At 32.8% G+C, this 20,571-nt stretch overlaps 1 pseudogene across 1 annotated transcript; it reads left to right on the forward strand.

Moving 5' to 3' along the window:
* The first annotated feature begins 4,325 nt into the window (after positions 1 to 4,325).
* On the forward strand, positions 4,326 to 7,057 carry LOC143573736 (F-box/kelch-repeat protein At1g74510 pseudogene; annotated as a pseudogene). Its single transcript, XR_013142484.1, has 2 exons — positions 4,326 to 4,474; positions 5,790 to 7,057. The product of XR_013142484.1 is annotated as an F-box/kelch-repeat protein At1g74510 pseudogene (transcript).
* The last annotated feature ends 13,514 nt before the right edge of the window (positions 7,058 to 20,571 follow it).

Genomic DNA, 20,571 nt, shown 5'->3' on the forward strand with positions numbered 1-20,571 from the left:
TATGATGTATGATTAACTAGAACTCACTCAGCGTAGCGACTTTAGTATGCACGCAGGTGAGAAGGATGCGACAACTGGCGTGAGTGGGACACATGGCAGAAGAATAAAAGCCTGGCATCTGGAGACCTTTTATGTTTTATAAGTTATGTTTTAAATTTTGAAAGACAAGAAGAATGTTTTAAGACATGTTTATGACTCGATATGTAACGTTTATGAAAGTTTTATGTTCCGCGTAAGGTTTTAATTAACTCTGATATTTAGAACTGCGTTTATGAGTAAATCCAACGCCCAAATGCGAGTCACCGGTCACGGGGCCTTACAAATATTATAAATAATAAATAATAGATAATAAATAATAGTATTTTATAAATTATGATCTTTTTATAAAATACTATATTTTAATATGTTAATTAGCATGGTAAATTTTAAGTATATATATTAGATTAATAATTCTTTTTAAATATTAATTTTTAATAATCTACAACATACACACACACATACATACATACATACATACATACATACATATGGTGTTATATGGTGTTTAACTAAGGTTCGGAAAACAACTAGTTAATGTGTCGGTTTTAATAAAATATCAAATAATTATATGTATTATATTAAAAATGAGTTTTTAATGAATTAGATTAACAATATTTAACAAACATGATGCTTTACAAAAATAAAAACCCAAAAGGGCTGGGGTGGCTCGAACCCGCGCTCCCAGCCACACAACGTCTTAAACAAACACACATCAGCCATGCGCGCTGGTGTGTTGGTTGTTTATATAGCAAGTCCGATAATGTTTAAACATATAGACAAAGCAACCAATTAAGAACATAAACTCTAGAATATCAAATTGATTAATCCGTTAAATGTTGATTCAATTAACGTCAGGGTTATTGATGAGGATGAAACGACGATCAAGTCAATATAATTAATTACCTTTAAGTTTTATATTTTATTCTTTTTTCTTTTTAATCTATTATTTTCAGTTTTTAATAATTATATCATGGTTTAAAAAAATTAATACCAACATAATTATATTATTTAGTTTTATATAATATATTGTATTAGTTATTAATATTAAGCTTTTATAAGTAACGAGTTTTCAAATTCATTTATATAAAATAATTAATTTTAAATTCAAAGAAAAAAAATTTCACTTTATAATTGTTTTGCAATGGAAATTAATTAAATTTAAAGCCAATCACTATAGATGGTTGTCTTGTTTTTTAGATAACATATTTTAAAACATGATAAGTCATGTGTTTCATTATCTTAACTTGAAAACAAAACCAAAACCAAAATGAAACTACTAATTTTAAAATGGAGGTTAAAATTACAAATTAAATTACAAATATTATATACAAAAACATATTTAGAGATTTATGAATTTTCAGCAACTTTTTATTTTCATATTGTTTAATGTGTAATGTATTTTACCATATATTATATCTTTTGAACATATTTTTTGTATTTCACGTTGTGTTATTATTTAAAATAAATTTATTTTCATAACCCGTGTTTTACACGGGTCTTAATGTCATATGTCATTACACGTGAGTGATCCTTACAAAATTATCATACCTCTCTCTCATATGAAATATACATTTCTTTTTCTTATTAATAGTTTTATATTTTATTCTTTTTTCTTTTTAATCTATTATTTTCAATTTTTAATAATTATATCATGGTTTAAAAAAATTAATAACAACATAATTATTTTATTTAGTTTTATATAATATATTGTATTAGTTATTAGTATTAAGCTTTTATAAGTAACGAGTTTTCACGTTGATTTAGATAAAATAACTAATTTCAAATATCAAAGAAATAAATTTTCACTTTATGTTTGTTTAGCAATTAAGATGTATAAAAGCTAAGGCCAATTGCTTTAGATAGTTTGTTTGTTTTTTAGACAACCCGTTTTAACACATGGTCAGTTCTGTATCTCATTATCTAGAGTTGAAGCCAAAATCAAAGTGAAACTATTAATTTTAATATTTAGTATGAAAGATTAAGTTACAAATTAAATTACAAATATTTTATACAAAGAGATATTTACGAAATTTCAATTTTTTATTTTCATATTAAGTATTGTGAAATTTATTCTCCCATATATTATATTTTTTATATCTTAAACATATTTTTTATATTTCATATTGTATTATTATTTAAATAATTTATATATTTTATCTCGTGTTATACACGTGTACCTAACCTCGTAATAAATAAAACACTTTATAAAGTTTTTGAGTCTTGGACAAGAAATACAGTAAGGGTCATGTATCATTGTGTTTTGCAGATGATGTATATCCCTTCCTTCTTGATATATTCTGTTTAGTACCTTTTTTTCTTTATCATGACGTTTACATTCTTGAAGTTACACATGTTTTTATAAATATAAATTGGTTGTGGTTCAACGGTAGAGCACTTATTTTACAAGTGAGAGGTAGGAGGTTCGAGTCCTGATCTTACCCGGTTTTACCGGCTCCTCTCCGTCGTGCCATTTGGCGGGCGTGGGGTCGGGTTTTATCCGGTGAATCCCTCAATAGGTGGACCGCTAGGGGCTCTGTACGTCTGAACTAGTCGCCGGCTCGGGCTACCTTTAGCCAATGGGGGCCGCGTACGAAGTACCCGACGTTACTTAGTTGGTCGTTCAAAAAAAAACACATGTTTTTATAAAGTAATCGATTGCTAATTACAAAAGGCTAACTTTTTCACATTCATACTTTTCACATTATCATGTCAAGTTTGTAAGACCAAATGTTTAATTCTTTTATTTAAAATTAAAATCTATAATTTAAAATACAAATACTTCTCCACATTTATACTTTTACATAAAGTTCAAAGCACTCATTCTTACAAAGTATAATATCTTTTTATACTTTTTAACAACCGTTTGCATCCAAATTCCAAATGCAAATTATTAAAATAATAATAATAATAACAATAAAATTCGTATCGTGCAAATTACATGAATATTATAAACAAACGTTACACAATACACATGTTGTCTAAAGCCACGTCTCCTATTTGTCCTTTTTTAATTTATTCATCTTTACCTTTATTTAATTTCTTGTTTTTTTTTTCTGACTACCAACGAATAAAGCAAGGTTATTTCTAATAAACCAATAACAAGCAGCGATCCTATACGCCAGTGATCGCAGACGACGTTGGGTAGCCCAACTCCTGTTTTTGAGAAAAACCCGTCACCCGTAGACCTCTTGTGATAAAACGATAAAACCCCGTTAGGATTGAATTCAAACTTGTAACCTTACAATCTACGGCCCAAATAGTTCAGCTCAATGTTTTAAAAAACGGCAATTTACTCGTAACGGATTTAATTCAAAAAATGGTATAATCGGTGAACCGGAATGTACCGAGAGGTTCAACCCGGTTGAATAATTTACCTTGTAATTTCATATAATAAAATTTCAACTAAAAAATAACCAAAAACTACATTAATAAACATCACATTTGAACCAAATAACACATGAACAATGTTCAAGTATGATAGAAAGTTTCTACTTCGTATACGAGATTAGTCAATTACCAAAAGATGTAAAAAAATCAACATTGGATTTGCATGATACGAAATTGTTTGATTGACGAATCGTCGTTCATCATGTTTACTCGTTTCAATTTTTATCCGATATGCTAAAAGTCATTTTAAAAAAATATGAGCCGCAAAAAATATCAAAAATCTTTCGGATTTAAAACCGGTATATTTTTTTTGAAAAATCGGTGGTACGATTTTTTAGCAAACCGTTCAAAAATATCGGGTTTTAAATATAGGTTGACTTACAAAAATCCAGTATAACTGGTTCAACCGGTCGGTACGTACCGAGTTTTAAACATTGGTTCAACTAAAGTGATTGTAAGTGTAAATTATAGAGTGCAGAGAGAAAAATAATGATTTTTTGTAAATTTAGAGAAACTTTGTTTGCCCATATTTATTTTTTAATATTTGTTGAATTGAGGGTGAGTAGAGGAGAGAGAAAACTGATATTTTCTTAAAAACCGATTTGCCGTTTTAAACCGGTCTTTTCTTAAAAACCGGTGGTTTTAAGTTTTAACAAACTGTCCAAAAAATACCGTGTTCTAAATATTATTATAATTATTATTATTAATTATCATTATTATTAATATTATATTAATAAGTTATAAACATTAAATACTCCCCACTTTCCACAGTAAAATGACAGAAAATTAATTAAAAAACATAATATTATTTGCAAAAATAGAATTATATATACAGAAAAGTGGAATGAAAACTGAAGTGAACAAGGGCTGAAGAGGCCTAAGTTCCGGAAAAGAGGATAGAGAAAAGATGAATGACTTAAAGTTTGTAATTTTATTATGTTGAATTAAAGTGTAATCTTATGCTGAATTTCATGTTATATCTTCTGTATATATATACCTATGCTATGCATCTATCTCTGCACATACAATCAACATACCTTAACTATCTGTAAGTTTTCTTTTTATATCTTTTTTATATTTTTTATTTGTAATCTTAGGTTTTGTTTAATTGATTGGGTATAGTATAACCCTGAAATATAAATGATAAAAATTTGATTTTTTTGCTGTTTCTTGAATTTGCTGTAAGGTAAATTGTTGCAAGATTATGTTTTTTTTGGTGAAATTAAGGTTATGCCCAATGTGGGCTTTTTTTTTTTTAATTGAAGGATATATGTTAATCTTTTTTATGTAAATTATGTTAATTTTAATTATTCAGGCATGATTGAATATGAATGAATGTATCAATGGTAGAAAGATCATTACTTGTTCAAGAAAATTAAAAGAATTTCAGATTGGGATTTACAGTTTCGGCTTTATGCAAATGTGTTATCATTTTTGTTATGTTTTTATGATATCTTAAGTCAATTTGATTTCATTTTTTCATGTTTTTGGAAATTGGATTGTGATCAAAGATATATTCACTAATTGATCTTTCATATTTTCATATGCCTCGTTCGGTTAGAATTTACTCATTTAGAAGTGTTAATTCATTCGAATTGGATTTAATTATGTTTTAGAGTAATTCATGTTGTGGATCTTAATAATGATATATCCAAAACCGGCATTTTAACCTATTAATGTTTTAGGGCACATTAGAAGATGTGATAATGTTTTATGACACTCCGAATATACCGTTGATTAATTTGTCGTATACGTTTATCTGTTTTGTTCTTTATTCTGCTCGTTTAGATTCGTTTATTTTGCACACATGAACAGTCATTAACTATCTATTTATAACACTCCGAATATACCGTTGATTATTTTGTCGTATACGTTTATCTGTTTTGTTCTTTATTCTGCACACTTAGATTCGTTTATTTTGCACACATGAACAGTCATTAACCATCTATTTATGACACTCCGAATATACCGTTGATTAATTTGTTGTATACGTTTATCTGTGTTTGTTCTTTATTCTGCACGTTTAGATTCGTTTATTTTGCACACATGAACAGTCATTAACCATCTATTTATGACACTCCGAATATACCATTGATTATTCTGTCGTATACGTTTATCTGTTTTGTTCTTTATTCTGCGCGTTTAGATTCGTTTATTCTGCACACGTGAACAGTCATTAACCATCTATTTATAACACTCCGAATAAACCGTTGATTAATTTGTCGTATACGTTTATCTGTTTTGATCTTTATTATGCATGTTTAGATTCGTTTACTTTGCACGCATGAACGCTCATTAACCATCTTTTTATCCTTAATAAATCCGATTCGTTTAATAAAAATATATTTCATTGTTTCAAACAGGAATCATGATCGAGGGTCCTGAATTTCTCGTCTCAAGGGAACTACCAAGTGCTTGTGAAGAAGAAAGCAAATGGGCTTATAACGCCTCCCGTGTAACTGAAGCTTCAAAAGGAAAGCAATCTCTTGATGAGGGCAATTCGGTCATTTCACTTTCTGAAACCGACCAATCAGATAACCCGAATAAAGAACACCGACCGGACCCCACCTCACTAATCAGCCCTTTAGGTCGAGACCTCTCGATCAACTGCCTGGCGCACGGCTCGCGGTCCGATTACGGCGCGATCGCATCACTAAACCGCGCGTTTCGCGCGCTAATCCGCAATGGTGAGGTTTACAAGCTAAGAAGGCTTATGGGTATTGTTGAGCATTGGGTTTACTTCTCATGTAACCTTTTTGAATGGGAGGCGTTTGACCTGATCCGTCGTAGGTGGATGCGTCTGCCTACTCTGGACTCCAACGGGTGCTTCTTGTGTTCGGACAAAGAATCGTTAGCTGTCGGGACCGAGCTGCTGGTGTTCGGTAAAGAAATAAACAAACATGTGGTGTTTAAGTATAGCCTCTTAACTAACTCATGGTCACCCGGGCCAAACACCAATGCACCTAGATGTCTGTTTGGGTCGGCGAGTCTTAACGAGCTCGCCATTGTAGCCGGTGGGTGCGGTCTGTCTGGCAAAATTTTAAAGTCAGCTGAGCTTTACAATTCAGAAACTGGGATTTGGATGACTCTCCCCGACATGAACAAGCCGAGAAAGATGTGTTCGGGGGTGTTTATGGAATCTAAGTTTTACGTTATTGGTGGAATCGGTGAAGGGAATAGTAACGAGCTGACTAGCGCGGAGTTTTACGATATGGAAACTGGGAAGTGGACCGAGATTCCAGATATGTTTCCGGTGTTGACCGGTCCGGGTGGTCAAGACGCTAGTGTATCACTCGCAGGCGCCAAAGCACCGCCTTTGTTAGCAGTTGTGAAGAACGAGTTGTATGCGGCTCGTTATGAAATACAGGAAGTGAGAAAGTATGATAAGGGTCGAAACGTTTGGGTCAGAGTGTGTGGGCTGCCCGAAAGGGCAGGTTCTATGAACGGGTGGGGGCTTGCGTTTCGGGCTTGTGGTGATCAGCTTGTGGTTTTTGGTGGGCCTCTTGTTTCGTGTGGTGGGATGGTTGAGTTGAATGCTTGGGCGCCCGATGAGAACCCGACTCAGTGGAACTTGATTGGGAGAAAGTCGCCGGGCGGGTTCGTTTATAATTGTGCTGTGATGGGTTGTTAAGATGGTAAAGTTGGTCTTTGATGAAGTTAGTGTTGGAAGCATCATCATATGCTCTTTTTAGTTGTTTTCTTGTTTGGGATTAATATTGGGATAATAAGGTGGGGGTATAATATGCTTTTTTAGTCTTGATGTATGTTTATCATATCTATATAAGTCATGTTTTACTTCCCATATATGGTGATTGGTGTATAAGATACAAACTGTTGATTTATAATTAATGGTTTTGTTTCTTGTTTTGGAAAAGATTCATTGCTTTGATGTGTTCAAATAAATACTATGAATTATCAGTTTGGTTTTGGGTTGAAACCGGTTCGGTTTGAGCAACAAAAGTCAAAACTGGTTTATGATTATTTTCGGTTCGGGTTGAAACAGGTTTCCTGACCAGGATACGATCGGATTCGATTTGGGTTTTGATCGGTCTCGGTTCGGTTTTTGCCGGTTTCCATTCGATTAACCGGTTTTGATGAAGAAAATTACAAACCAAGTCCGAACATACTGTTTCAATTGGTTCCAAATCAGTTTCTACATAATCGGTTTCAAACCGGTTCGGTTTCGCTTCGATTATCAGATCGGTTCGGTTAACTGGTTTATTTCCCCACCTCTAGTTCGATTTGCGTGAATTGGACCGCCATTAAGTTAACCGGTTCAAGATTTTTACTTTACGGTTGAACCGGGTCGAAACTTGTTTTGTGGGTTGGGCCATTTATGACGAGGAAACTGGATGAAAGCTCTTTACTTTTAAGTAATGTGGAGCATTCACATCCCATCCCATATAATTATGTGTAGGGAGTTTGTAAATTATGGGGTGGGTTTGTGAGTGATTGTGAGTGTAAATTATAGGGTGGAGAGAGAAATGTACTGTTTTTTTGTAAATTTGTGGAAACATTTGGGGAATATTGTTTGCCCCTATTTATTTTTTAATATTTGTTGGATTGGTTGCGAGTAGAGGAGACATAAAACTGTAATGATAAATGTATAAAAAATATTATTTAATTGAACAATAGAGAGAAATGTAGTGTTTTTTTTGTATAATTATAGAGATGGGGATGGGGAATGGGATGAGAATGCTCTATAAGAGATTGTTTATCGTTGAACTGAATTTAAAAAACTAGAAATGTGAGGTAGAAGTTTGAAAGGCTAAAATTTACTAACACGACACATTAGCATATGACTTGGAGTTAAACAAGTTTGAGTTTGACCTAAATAGGTTTCGTGTTATATAAACAGGCCGATACGTTTATGACATGATACAAATAGTGTCTAAGCTTGTTAAAACATGCCTAACCCGTTTAAACCTTTTAAAAATAATATATATCTTTAAACATCCTCTAACAGTCTAACACTAGCCAAATCCCAAGTTCGTGTCTAAACATGTCATGTTCATGTTACCTGTTAAATAAACAGGTCCGCTTTCTTGTTTGAGTAAATGAAATGCCATGTTCGTGTTTCGTACTAGTGTTGAGCATGCCGTGTTTGACCCGTTAACATGATCAAACATGTTTTGCTAGCTTTACTTGAGACCCATATTACAAACTACTGCTACTGCAAGTGCATTAATTATACCAACGTACTGTAATTATACCAGCGTATTTGAAAATCATAGTAGGACTTATATTGATGCGACTTTTATAATCTAAATTGGTTTTCATAATCATGATATAATTTATATAATTGATATATTTTAAATTTAATTAAAGTTTAATCTTTTTATATATGTATAATTTCCGGTTATTAAAATAAGTCCTCAAATATAAATTGCATATAAGTTTAATCTGTTTGTAACTAACACATTATAATGTGCATCTTAACATGTTGATTAGGTAGTTATTAAAAAGACAGAATTACAAATTTTGTCCTTTAAAATAAGACGAATTACGGTTCGTGTCCTTTTCTAAGTTTCCTTGCAGGCGGTGTACTTTAAACTTTTTTTTCCTACAAGTTATGTCCTTTACGCTAACTGGGTTAGAAAAACTCTGTTAAATCCCATCACGTGAGAAACATGTGAGGGTAGTTTTGTCTTTTTGCCTACCCTGCAACAACAACTTCTTCTTCTTCTGTTTCTGTACCTTCACTAACACCATCACCTGCCATCACCCTTCCTCAACCATCACCCAACCTTAACCACCTGCCACCATCGAATCTAGCACCACCATCCCTAACCGTTCGCCACTGTCGCATCAAGCACCACCTCTCCGCCAAGTTAAGCTTATTGGGGTTTTCACGGCCACCAGAACACCGCCGCTACCAACCACCGTCACCTAGGGTTTCCAAACAGAAACCCGGCAACAGTTGGGCAACAACCTCGCTCACCCTTTTCCGGTCGTTTCCTAACAACGCCACGACACCGAACCCCGTCTTCAACACACCATCACCCTCCACTGACCACCATCGCCTGTTACCGTCTCCACCCGACCCCTACCATCGCCTATTACAGTCACCTAACCCGATTTTCCGGCGAGCCCACTTAACCTAACAAATCTGAGATCCGGGTTAACCTAACAGATCTGGTTATATTAGCCCACTTAACCTAACTCCAGCCACCATAAATTCCGGAGTGAACAGTGAATCGGGGAAATAAGTGAATCGGAGGTTCAATGGAACTTCTGATGTTCTTAGTTTAGAAGCAAATCGGAGAGGTGGTGCTTGATGCGACGGTGGCGAACGGTTAGGGATGGTGGTGCTAGATTCGATGGTGGCAGGTGGTTAAGGTTGGGTGATGGTTGAGGAAGGGTGATGGCAGGTGATGGTGTCAGTGAAGGTACAGAAACAGAAGAAGAAGAAGTTGTTGCAGGGTAGGCAAAAAGACAAAACTACCCTCACATGCTTCTCACGTGATGGGATTTAACAGAGTTTTTCTAACCCAGTTAGCGTAAAGGACATAACTTGTAGGAAAAAAAAGTTTAAAGTACACCGCCTGCAAGGAAACTTAGAAAAGGACACGAACCGTAATTCGTCTTATTTTAAGGGACAAAATTTGTAATTCTGTCTATTAAAAATGTACTAAAATCCTTATTTTAATTGAAGGGATTATTAAATCTCTTTAATTAAAGAAAACTTGAAAATAAGTTTGATCTATAATAAGGTATTTGATGTCGGTAGTTTGGGTGTAAAACACATTGTTTATACATTTTTATGCAACAAAGAAATGAAATAATAAATGTGAGTAGGACGAAAACGACCATCCACTTCTGACCTGTAGTCCACATTATCCACAAATAATTAACAGAAATTGGCCACGTAAGCATGCTATATGCCAATAGACACGATTTCTGATAAGATTCACTCTATTCTCCCTCACCTAATCAAAAGCCCAGCTTACAAAATTTAGTAAATAAATTCAAAAAATTACGAAACTACCTTATTTATTTATTTATTTTTGATTAAGCTAGGGGAAAATTATCAATATGTTTATTTTCATCTTCAAGTTCGAAGCTTTGTCCATAAGCTTTTATAATTCTCTAAATGTTCATTGTAAATTAATAAGTTCGGATACTAATTTATCTATGTTGTGAGAATACTTTTTTCTTAACCACTTAAAACATAACACATAAGAAACTAATATCAAAAGATGAAGACAACACTCAACATCATGTAATTGAGGATATATAAAAAATAACGTTTCCCCTGGGCAATATAATCTTTTTTTTTAGAGTTCGAAACAATTACCAAAGACAGGTGTCGTTTGTCAACAAAAGGAGGAAGAAGGAGATCGTTCGACCATATATATACAATATTGTAGACGTCGGAGTTGATAAAAGATGAGAGAGAAGAGTAAAAGAAGAGAGATGGTAAAAGAACAACCGTCGAGGCATACTACCACCCGACCATCACCACATAAACTTTAATTAAAGTTGAATCGGGTCAAAATTATGTCTAAACGTTCGATTTAAATTTGACACGGCTCGATTTTGAGTAAATTTTATGCCCACGCATAGATAAAAATAAGTGATTCACAACGGTAAATTCGAAAATTAGAACCTTATGTATTAAAAGTTATAAAAGAAAATTTAATAAGATTTTATTATAAAACTTAATTTAATTCAATTAATTTTATTGGAACTGGTTCACCTTTTTATACCGTCGGCCGTACTTTTGTACCTTCGACAACACTTTTATACCGCCAGCCATACTTTTATACCGTCGGCCATCATTTTAAAACAGAAAACTGGCGTCTAACTTGATTTAAGAAAGGAGCCAATCGTATATACAATGAATATTTTGAAAAGTTTTTGATCAAATGGATAAAATCTTAACTTAAGTTGGTAATATAGACATTTTAGGAAACCTGTATCTAACATAACATGTGACACTCATAGGAAAGATGAAGATACATAAATTAATACATAATAGTCAAACACTATTCTCATACCATATTATGCTAATTATATGCTAATTACCTCTATTTCGAACACGATTTCATCCGTTTTGACTTTAATTTAATCAAAAAAGAGGTTTACGGGCTTAAGTAATCGGCAATATGTATATTCAATGGTTGTTGTTATGTTCACTCGAGCCCTTACATTTAAGCGTAAACACTTTTCGGGACAACCCACCACCCCCCCCCCCCACCCCACCACACACACACACACTTATGCATAGGCATAATGACATGAGAAGTGTTTATGCATCTGCTTAGTTTTGTAAAAGCATGGTTCTGATTATCTAAATATAGCAATAACCATCGAGGATGTATGTCTCATAATGCATAGCGAGTGTATGTTGCATATAAAAATACACTAAACCTATCAGATTAGAATTACTACCCACAAATCAGACTCAAGAAACTAAATTCTTCAAAAAGACATATATATAATTTGGAATCACTTTGTTGTAATTACCGCCAACTATATTATTGTATATGAACTCGGGTGATCACATCCATTCTTTTTGGTCTTAGATAAAATGTTAAGTTGTTAACGTTCAAGAAATATAATACACCTACTATCTTCTTCTTGTGTTGTGAAAAGATGATCATATATAACCCAACTAAAAATGTCTGTAGTTCATGGCAGTTATAAAACAGAGAAAAATGTCATAAGTTTTGTGATTCAAATTTTATAGGAGAATTAAAGGCCATGACTCACATGTCATATTAATTAGAACCAATAAACACAATTATTAATTTATTATACATTCATATGCATATATATATATATAAATACATATACACGTACGTATCATACATAAACATACACAAATTAAAATTAAGTAGCAATTTAGCATAAACATATCAAATACACACACATACATAAATATACCATATATACATGTACCATACATACAGACATACACACATATGAGTTAAAATAATTTTTAATTTGCAATATAAACATTAATAAGAAAACACATAAACATACTTATATACATGAAGATAAATACACACACAAAACCAAAACTTATATATGTAAAGATAAATACACACAAAAACATAGTTTCAATTTTAATCTCAAACACGCATTCCACAAATGATTATATTCCTATAGATATATAACTAATGATATGGAACTTGAGATGCCTTTTTTTTTTACCTAAGGTAGAACACTAAATTACCAACTTGCCTCATCAACTAGCATATGGTACCACACTCGACTCAATGGATGACTTTAATTAAACATGTCCACAAATTTTGTAAAGGGATCATCATTATACACGGACAAAAATATATGTTTGATTTCATTTGTAAAGAAAGATGAATTAAATGAATTAAAGTGTAATCCTATATGCTGAATTTCATGTCATATCTATATACATGTATGTTTTGGCATGCGTTCTTTGAAATTGGGGATTCAAAGTTGAAGATCATATTATCTATGAGTATAATTAATGAAAATGATATTCAATCATCCATTGACTTAGAAGAAATTAGTGACGCACAAATGTAGCTATTGAACGGTAAATGCGTAACCTTGAAACGCACAACAATTTTTTAACAGTAAATTTCTATAATCCTTGTAGAACTTGAACTCAAATTCTCCCAATTCAAAAAATTTAAAGGTTTTACATTTGTTAATGAATTATCGTCCCATTTGTAAACGGCTAAACGCACAACAATCTATTAGAGAAAAATAGGTGTTGCTATAAAACAATAGAAATGCCAGGTATTTTAGGGATAGATGGAGGATATAATACAATCATCCTTAATGTACAAAAATACCTATATTTACGAAATTGATCCATGAAATCACGTCACAAGATCTCAAAATCTCAATACATACCCAATTAATCATCAATTCATCGAAAAAAATAGATTTGGATCGTTAATCGATCAATTTTTTACTTTTCCTTCACAAAGCCCGTTTTGAGCGTATTACGGATTCTTGAGCGTTTTCTATATTTTGGTCTTTGAGCGTTTTTGTTTTTTGACCTTAAGCGTTTTGTTTTTACCTTAAACGTAGTTCGTATACGATTTTATAGGTTAAAGATTATTATTCGATAACCTAACTCTTTAGAATATTATAAACAACACCACCACCCTTGACTCCTTGAGTGATGGTTAATAATCATTTTAAAACATGATTTTTCACTAAAGAAAAAAAATCAGAAAAATGATTACCTGAATGAGAAATGGGACCCACAGTTTTGATGATCCTCTTGGCTGTCTAAATCTCTTGACTTGTAAGCAGGTGACCCACCTTTGTCTTTAGAAATTCAATGATATAAAATACACCCACGTGGACTCTGAACCAATTGCCTAAGGAACATACTCCTCTCTTTCCGTGCATATTTTTGAATTTAATTATTCTCATCTTTCACATTATTTTTTACTAACTACACTCGGTTAACAAAAACTTTAAGCCACGGTTATCTTCGAATAAACCTGGTAAAAAGGCTACTTTCTGTAAAATTATTTTTTTCTTTTACGGTAACTAGGGGCGGTTAACCCGTATTGTAGCGAGAAGGAACTTTGCTATAGTAAGCGAAAGAGAAACCTAAAAACGAATAATTATTATTTCTTCTCCTTAGAATAATGATTAGACAAAACATGTTTATTTTCTCTTATGATGTTATCATATGTGTCTATAAGTTTTTATTCCTTTCTACTAGCATCCTCACCATATCAGTACCGATTTTGATGATCACGCATGTGATAAGACAAATATATCGGATGTCCTCATTCACTACCGCAGATGTTGAATGGTAGTCTGTTTCATTTATTAAATTAACTTTTACAAAAAAAAGCTAAAGTATTTTGTTAATGACTTCATTTACATATTGTGGTTGCTCATGCATTATCCTTGGATTCCTCTTGATAAAAATCCGTTAAGTGTTTCAAATCCTTTGTTGTTGAAGGATATAATGTGTAATACACTTGTTCCAAGTTGTGATACATGCTAGAACAAATATCTTGTTACATGTTAGCCTTGATTTGAATTTTACGTCAACAATACCATGATTTGTTTCGATTGCTAATATCAAACCATCTACGCTTTAAGAGTACAAAAACCCAATGAACGACGTTATGAAATCCATAGTATTCATACTTCAACTTACTTTAAGAAGTCCCTTCACACATATCACATATGTCACTATCATGTGTGAACCACACATTAACATGTGTTTAAGTATGATATGTGTATCCATTTATATAATATCCTTTGTGAGACCAAACAGAATGATCGAGTTTTCCTGCTATTTACTTAAGTTTACTGGCCAGTTGTTGAGATAGAATTAAAGAAAAGATGCTTAATAAACAAACATGTATGGATTAGGGTATTAATTGGCATACTTACGTGTTTCTCAAGCCATTCATTAAACATTTCCTCTTTGTTTGTATCCCACCTAAGCACTACTAGTTTGTGGATTTGCTTAGTGTAACATTTCCCGGGATTTGAAAAAGGAATTGATCGTGATTTTGAACCTGTTCTTTCCATGACCCCTCTAAATTGACACAGACACAAAGGAAAGATTGATCGAACCAATATACATCTCATGTTTGATCTTTAGCACCTCATTTATGTGAGCATTTATTTCTCGCTTTTGTTAAATAATCTACTAGACGGTACCTTATATATGCTTAGCGAGTCGTTGTTATCTGGACAAATAGGTATATTGAGAACAAAATACCCTAGCATATGATTATATTTTTTGTTTTGTATGTGGATCAAAATACGTCGACTAATGGTTGGATATTTAACTCACCATATATTTAACTTACAAGACACTACCTTAATTATAATCCAATGAGACGATACATCGAATATGCTTTAAAGATCGTCAATGCTCAAACATGTACCAATATCAGAAGATAATTTCCCTACGATACGATGGACAGTTAATTTACCATATAAGACCCAACCATTGCTTCGTTTCTAGTCATTATTTTTAATAACCAAATTAAACTTCCTACTAATCAATTTGTTGTCATTTGTACATGTTAGTTATTAAACAATTGTTCTATGTGATCTATTACTTTTAAGAAACTAAGGTTTTACCTCTTGTAGAGTTAGATCCATCGATATTGGACCTGATCGAACATCAAAAATGGCTTCACATATCACAAGTATCACTAGGTGTTCCACTATGATAAACCTACATATTTCCTTACAAACTGTTTCAACAAGACTTTAGTGTATTGTCTCCAAGTCTTTTGTGTGTAACTGATTTAGACATGACATGAAAGGAGAACAACCTGAGCTCGCTATCATACGCGAAGGTAGAATCATTTCCATAAGGAAACTGAGATCAGTTATTGCTCAACGCATGACAATGAGTCTTAAAGCTGTTATCTTCAATAATACTCCCATTATTTGAAGCATACACATTTGGAAATCTTAGCATCCTTAACCATTCGTAGACAAATCTTTCATATGTTGTTCTCTCAATAGTATGTTATTAATCGTGTAGCAATGCATATATATAATTCGGTCTTGAGAATTACTTTTTCCTATCTCGACATTATAAAAAGACTCTAAAAATACATTCTCTTCTCGATACGCATGAAATTGAGATTGTGACGGATTAAGAACGTTGATCTTTTAGTATTGGACCGCCCAGAAGACGCTTCTCTTGACCCAAATTTGAGTTATTTTGAACCCTAAATCCCTTTTAAACTTTATTGATATGGAATGCCTTCATAAGTTGATGAATTGAGAAGAATCTTCTTACAATTAAATGGATATCGGTAATCATAGTCCCATGCTCGGTTATAAAGTCATGCCCCATTCTTGGGCCAGTGCCTATATGGTAATTACATGTCATGCTATAAAGTTATGCATTATGTCACGTTATATATGTATATGCTCGTTATTTGTTAATAATTATTTGTTAGGATTTTCAAATACATTTCTGACTATTTAGATATTATATAAGTTAATTATCCTAGGAAATTAAAATACGAAAACTAAAATTTGGTGAATTAATATGTTATTAATTATATTATCCAAGGACAAAGGTAAATAATATTATTAAAAAAAGATGCTTATGGATATGTGTATTTTGGATAATTAGATTAGGTATCGCCTAATACCACACCCCACCGTACACATGAAATTTTTCAAAGCTAATATATACCATATCACATATCTCGTGTTTCAGGCTTTAGGCTTACCCGTCGTGTTCAGATTCATTTGCCATCCCTAAGTTTTGGTCTAGTGATCATAAAATGTTAATTTGGACGTCTTTCTGTTGATCATAATGTCTAAGTCATATATTTGGACATATTTTTTGACATTTAGTTTAAAAATTGTAGGGACATTGTCATTTGTCTTATAATGATATACATCGCACACTTGGTAATCGGGCCGCTTATAATCATTGATATAAAATAACATGCAATGATTTTTGTAATATGCATGAAACTTATGTTTAATAAGTGGGATTCGTTTGAACTAGGGGTGGCAATATTGACTCAAACCATTTTAAATGAGTTAATTTGAGTTATTTTAAAAGTTAAATGAGTTGGTTTGGGTAAAAGGTTTTAACTAAATGGGTCAAAATGAGTCATTTGAAATTATATTCTTTTATTTTTTTTAGTCAAAATGGGTCGACAAGTTCAAAGAAATGGGTCGATGTGGGTTAGTGTCATAAGGAAATGTGATAGGTTTCGGATCGGAACGGGTTTTCGTACAAGACAGGTTTCGGCACAAAACGGGTTTCAGATTGTAACGGGTTCGGTTCAGATTTCAAGCCAACACGAGTTTTCACCCGTGACATGTTGGGTTTTGATTTCTTTTGTTTCTTTCTGGTCGATTCCGGCCTCGTTTTTGTTCGGTTTGAATTTTTATAGTTTCGTTTTGATTGATTTTTTTGATTTCGATTGATGTGGTCCGGTTTTGGCTTTTTGTTTCTTTGTTTCATTTTCGTCGATTCTTTCGGTTTCGGTTCGTTCTAGGTGGGGTTTTTTTTCATGGAACGAGGACAACGTAGGAAACATTTTAGTGTTTTTATTTTTTTTGTTTATGATTTATATTTTGAGTTATAATTTTTTTATTATCATTTTTGAATATTTTTTTGAGAGTTTTTGATCTTAATAGAAAACCCCTCAAAAAAATTTCAAAAAAATTAATAAAAAAAATCATAACTTAAAATATAAATAAAAAACGAAAAATCTAAAAAAACTAAAATGTTTCCGCCGTTATTCTCATTCACAAAAAAAAAAAGAAAAAACCTCAAAACCCGGTTCGACCCTAACCTATTTCGACCAAAACAACCCTTTTTTTAATTGACCCGTTTTGACACAAACTCATTATGACCCATACTCGTTTCAACCCATGACTCATTTCAATCCATGACTCGTTCGACCCAACCCAACCCATTTGCCACCTCTAGTTTGAACCCTTCTTCGTCTCATAAAGCTACCAGGTATTTATACCCTCGGATAGCATCTTGTAAAAATCTGTTTATAAGTTGTCTTTGGGACATGATTTTTAATTCAACAATCTGGTTGGAGCATCTAGTAAAAATCCACATATTTATTTAACTAGAATGAGCTTGAATTTTTCAGGTCAGAATCATAGTTTTAACATAGTTTAACAAATTAACCAAATCATCTTTCTTATAAAAGAAAAATCTTTGGTATTATCAAAATCTGAAACTCAAATTATTATTATAATTATGTTTGCCTATAATCAATTGGATATTTTTTTTTGTAGAGGTGCAGATGAACCGAGTTGCTGGCGAGCTACTCGATTTCAGGTCAATAGAAAGCTCGAAATGAGATGAGTTTTCCGAGTTTGAACCTAGCCCAATCTCAAATAAAGTTCGTTTAGTTATCGAGCCCGAGCCTTGTGTGGGAAGCTCGTTTAGGCTCGTCAAGCCTAAACGAGCCTTACGTATTTTCAAGTTTAACCATTTTTGGACTTCTATGTATTAATTTACACTGCACATATGATCTTGAACCGAGCTTTGGCTCATTTAAGACACCACACGAGCTCAAGCCAAGCTTTGGCTCGTTTAAGTTTTTCTCAAAATAAAAATGTATTAAAAACGTATAAAACTTAAATAACATGATAATACACAAGTCGGGCCCTAGCTCGAAAAACAACTCACAAGCCAAGTTCGAACCTAATCGAGCCCGAGCTTGACTAAGCTCTTTTACACCAATGGATAAATGTTTACCCTAAAGAAACTTTAAACATTAAAAAGTTGGGCAGACACGTAATTTTTGGGATCCAAAATTTATATATATAGAATTTTTTATATATATAAATAGATATGGATCTTAATCATCTTATTATATATTGAGCCAATACTTTTTTTTATCCATAATCCATTTAAGCTATTGGGCACAAACTAAATTTAAAACAAAAAAACAAAAACATAGTGTGGCTGATTGTATGAAGGAAGATCGGATATTGATGGTGAGAAACTTTATATGAATTTGAGCTCATTAGAAACATTATATAGCATGGAATTTAGCAACCCTATAGAAGTTTTGAAACATTTGAATTAGACCTAAGAAAATTTCCCAATGTAAGGATTGCATATAAAATATTATTGACTATTCCGGTCACTGTGGCATATACAAAAAGAAGTTTTTCAAAGTTAAAGTTATTGAAATTTACTTGCAATTCACAATGTCCCAAAAAAGAGTTAATGAATTGGCGTTGATAGCTATTAAAAACGAAATCTTAGATAATATAAATTGTGTAGAGGTGATCAACCAGTTTAATATCAAGAATGTTAGGAAAGTTTCACGAATCACATGTTAGCCGTTAACTATTACGGTATTTAATTTTATTACTATATTTATATGTTTATTATTATAACATTAATGTCGTTTAAAATTTTTGTTTATATATTCCGTTTCTCGTTAGGGCACACAGACATTTTTATTTTGTCTCGACAATGATATTTAAATTCTTGCAGAAAACAATTTTAAAAAGTAAACGGTCTAACGAATCCCAGGTTGTCTTCTTCACAAACCCATTCAATCAATTTCAAATTAGCGGTTTGGAGTTTATGTACTTATTAATACTGTGGCGTGTTTCATATTTCTGACTTGTGTGTCTATCTTTTGGTACAAGGATCATCAATATAAAACCCTACTTTAAATATTTTCAGTGTCAATTTTATCCTGGTAATTGATACAATATTTAATAACCTATATTGAAATTTAGAAAATGTAAAAAGAAAGTGAAAACAAATTCCTTTTCTTTTAAAGACAACAGAAAAAACCAACAGTCATTTTCTTTTTCTTTTTCTTTTTCTTTTTGCCTATTTGCTACTTATTTTCTTCGTGTCGGAGATAGTACACTCTGGTCCATTAACTATCGACTAGTCTATAATAATAGCCTGCATTATTGAAAAATGTTGGACCTTAGTCCCTATATTTTTAAGATATGACTTTTATGGTCCCTAATATTTTAAATTTCTAGACTTTAGTTTAGTCCTTGTTTGAACAACCATATTTCACAGTTCACATTAGGGTTTTTATAATTTCGTGTAGTTAAAATGGAAGAAACCATTCAAACTGGCCAATGGTTTAGTTTTGCAGACGACTTTTAAAAAGGTTTTAGACGGCTGCCTTAAAACTTTTTAACCTTAACAAAGACGAGTGTTGGTAACACTTTAGTTTGCTTCACTTAAATTTTGAACAGTTAGATTTTGATTTGTAATAACCAAAAGTTGTTACTAATGATAGACCAAGTACACCTTTCGGCAATCCGACCCGGCGGAAGTGCTATACGCTCCAGACGAACTAGTTTTAGTCCGTTTCGGCCCTACTTCCGCATCAAGGTCCGGCGCCACCAGCTCAACCCACTTAGAACACCTTCTCAACCTCTCCCACACCTTTACATCGTCCCACGTCTTCACCGTCCCATACCTCCGCAGGCACTCCTGCTTCCACTCTTCGACAGTGAAATTATAAACCGCCAAATCGTCACTGCCACTTGGTCTCATACGACCGGCGTTCCTGTTGAACAGATTAGTAAACAAGCCGACAAATTTTCTGATTTCGGTCCACCGACCCGAAATCATATCGGCGTTCCGCTCTGTACTCCCAACGAGCGAATAGAACGTCTCCCTAACCTTTGTCCAAAAGACCTTGCTCTTTTGGTAGTCCGCTGCAAAAT

Source organism: Bidens hawaiensis, unplaced genomic scaffold, assembly GCF_021521415.1.
Source record: "Bidens hawaiensis isolate Kalapana, Puna unplaced genomic scaffold, B.hawaiensis_p1.1 tig00026617_1, whole genome shotgun sequence".
Classification (NCBI taxonomy): domain Eukaryota; kingdom Viridiplantae; phylum Streptophyta; class Magnoliopsida; order Asterales; family Asteraceae; genus Bidens; species Bidens hawaiensis.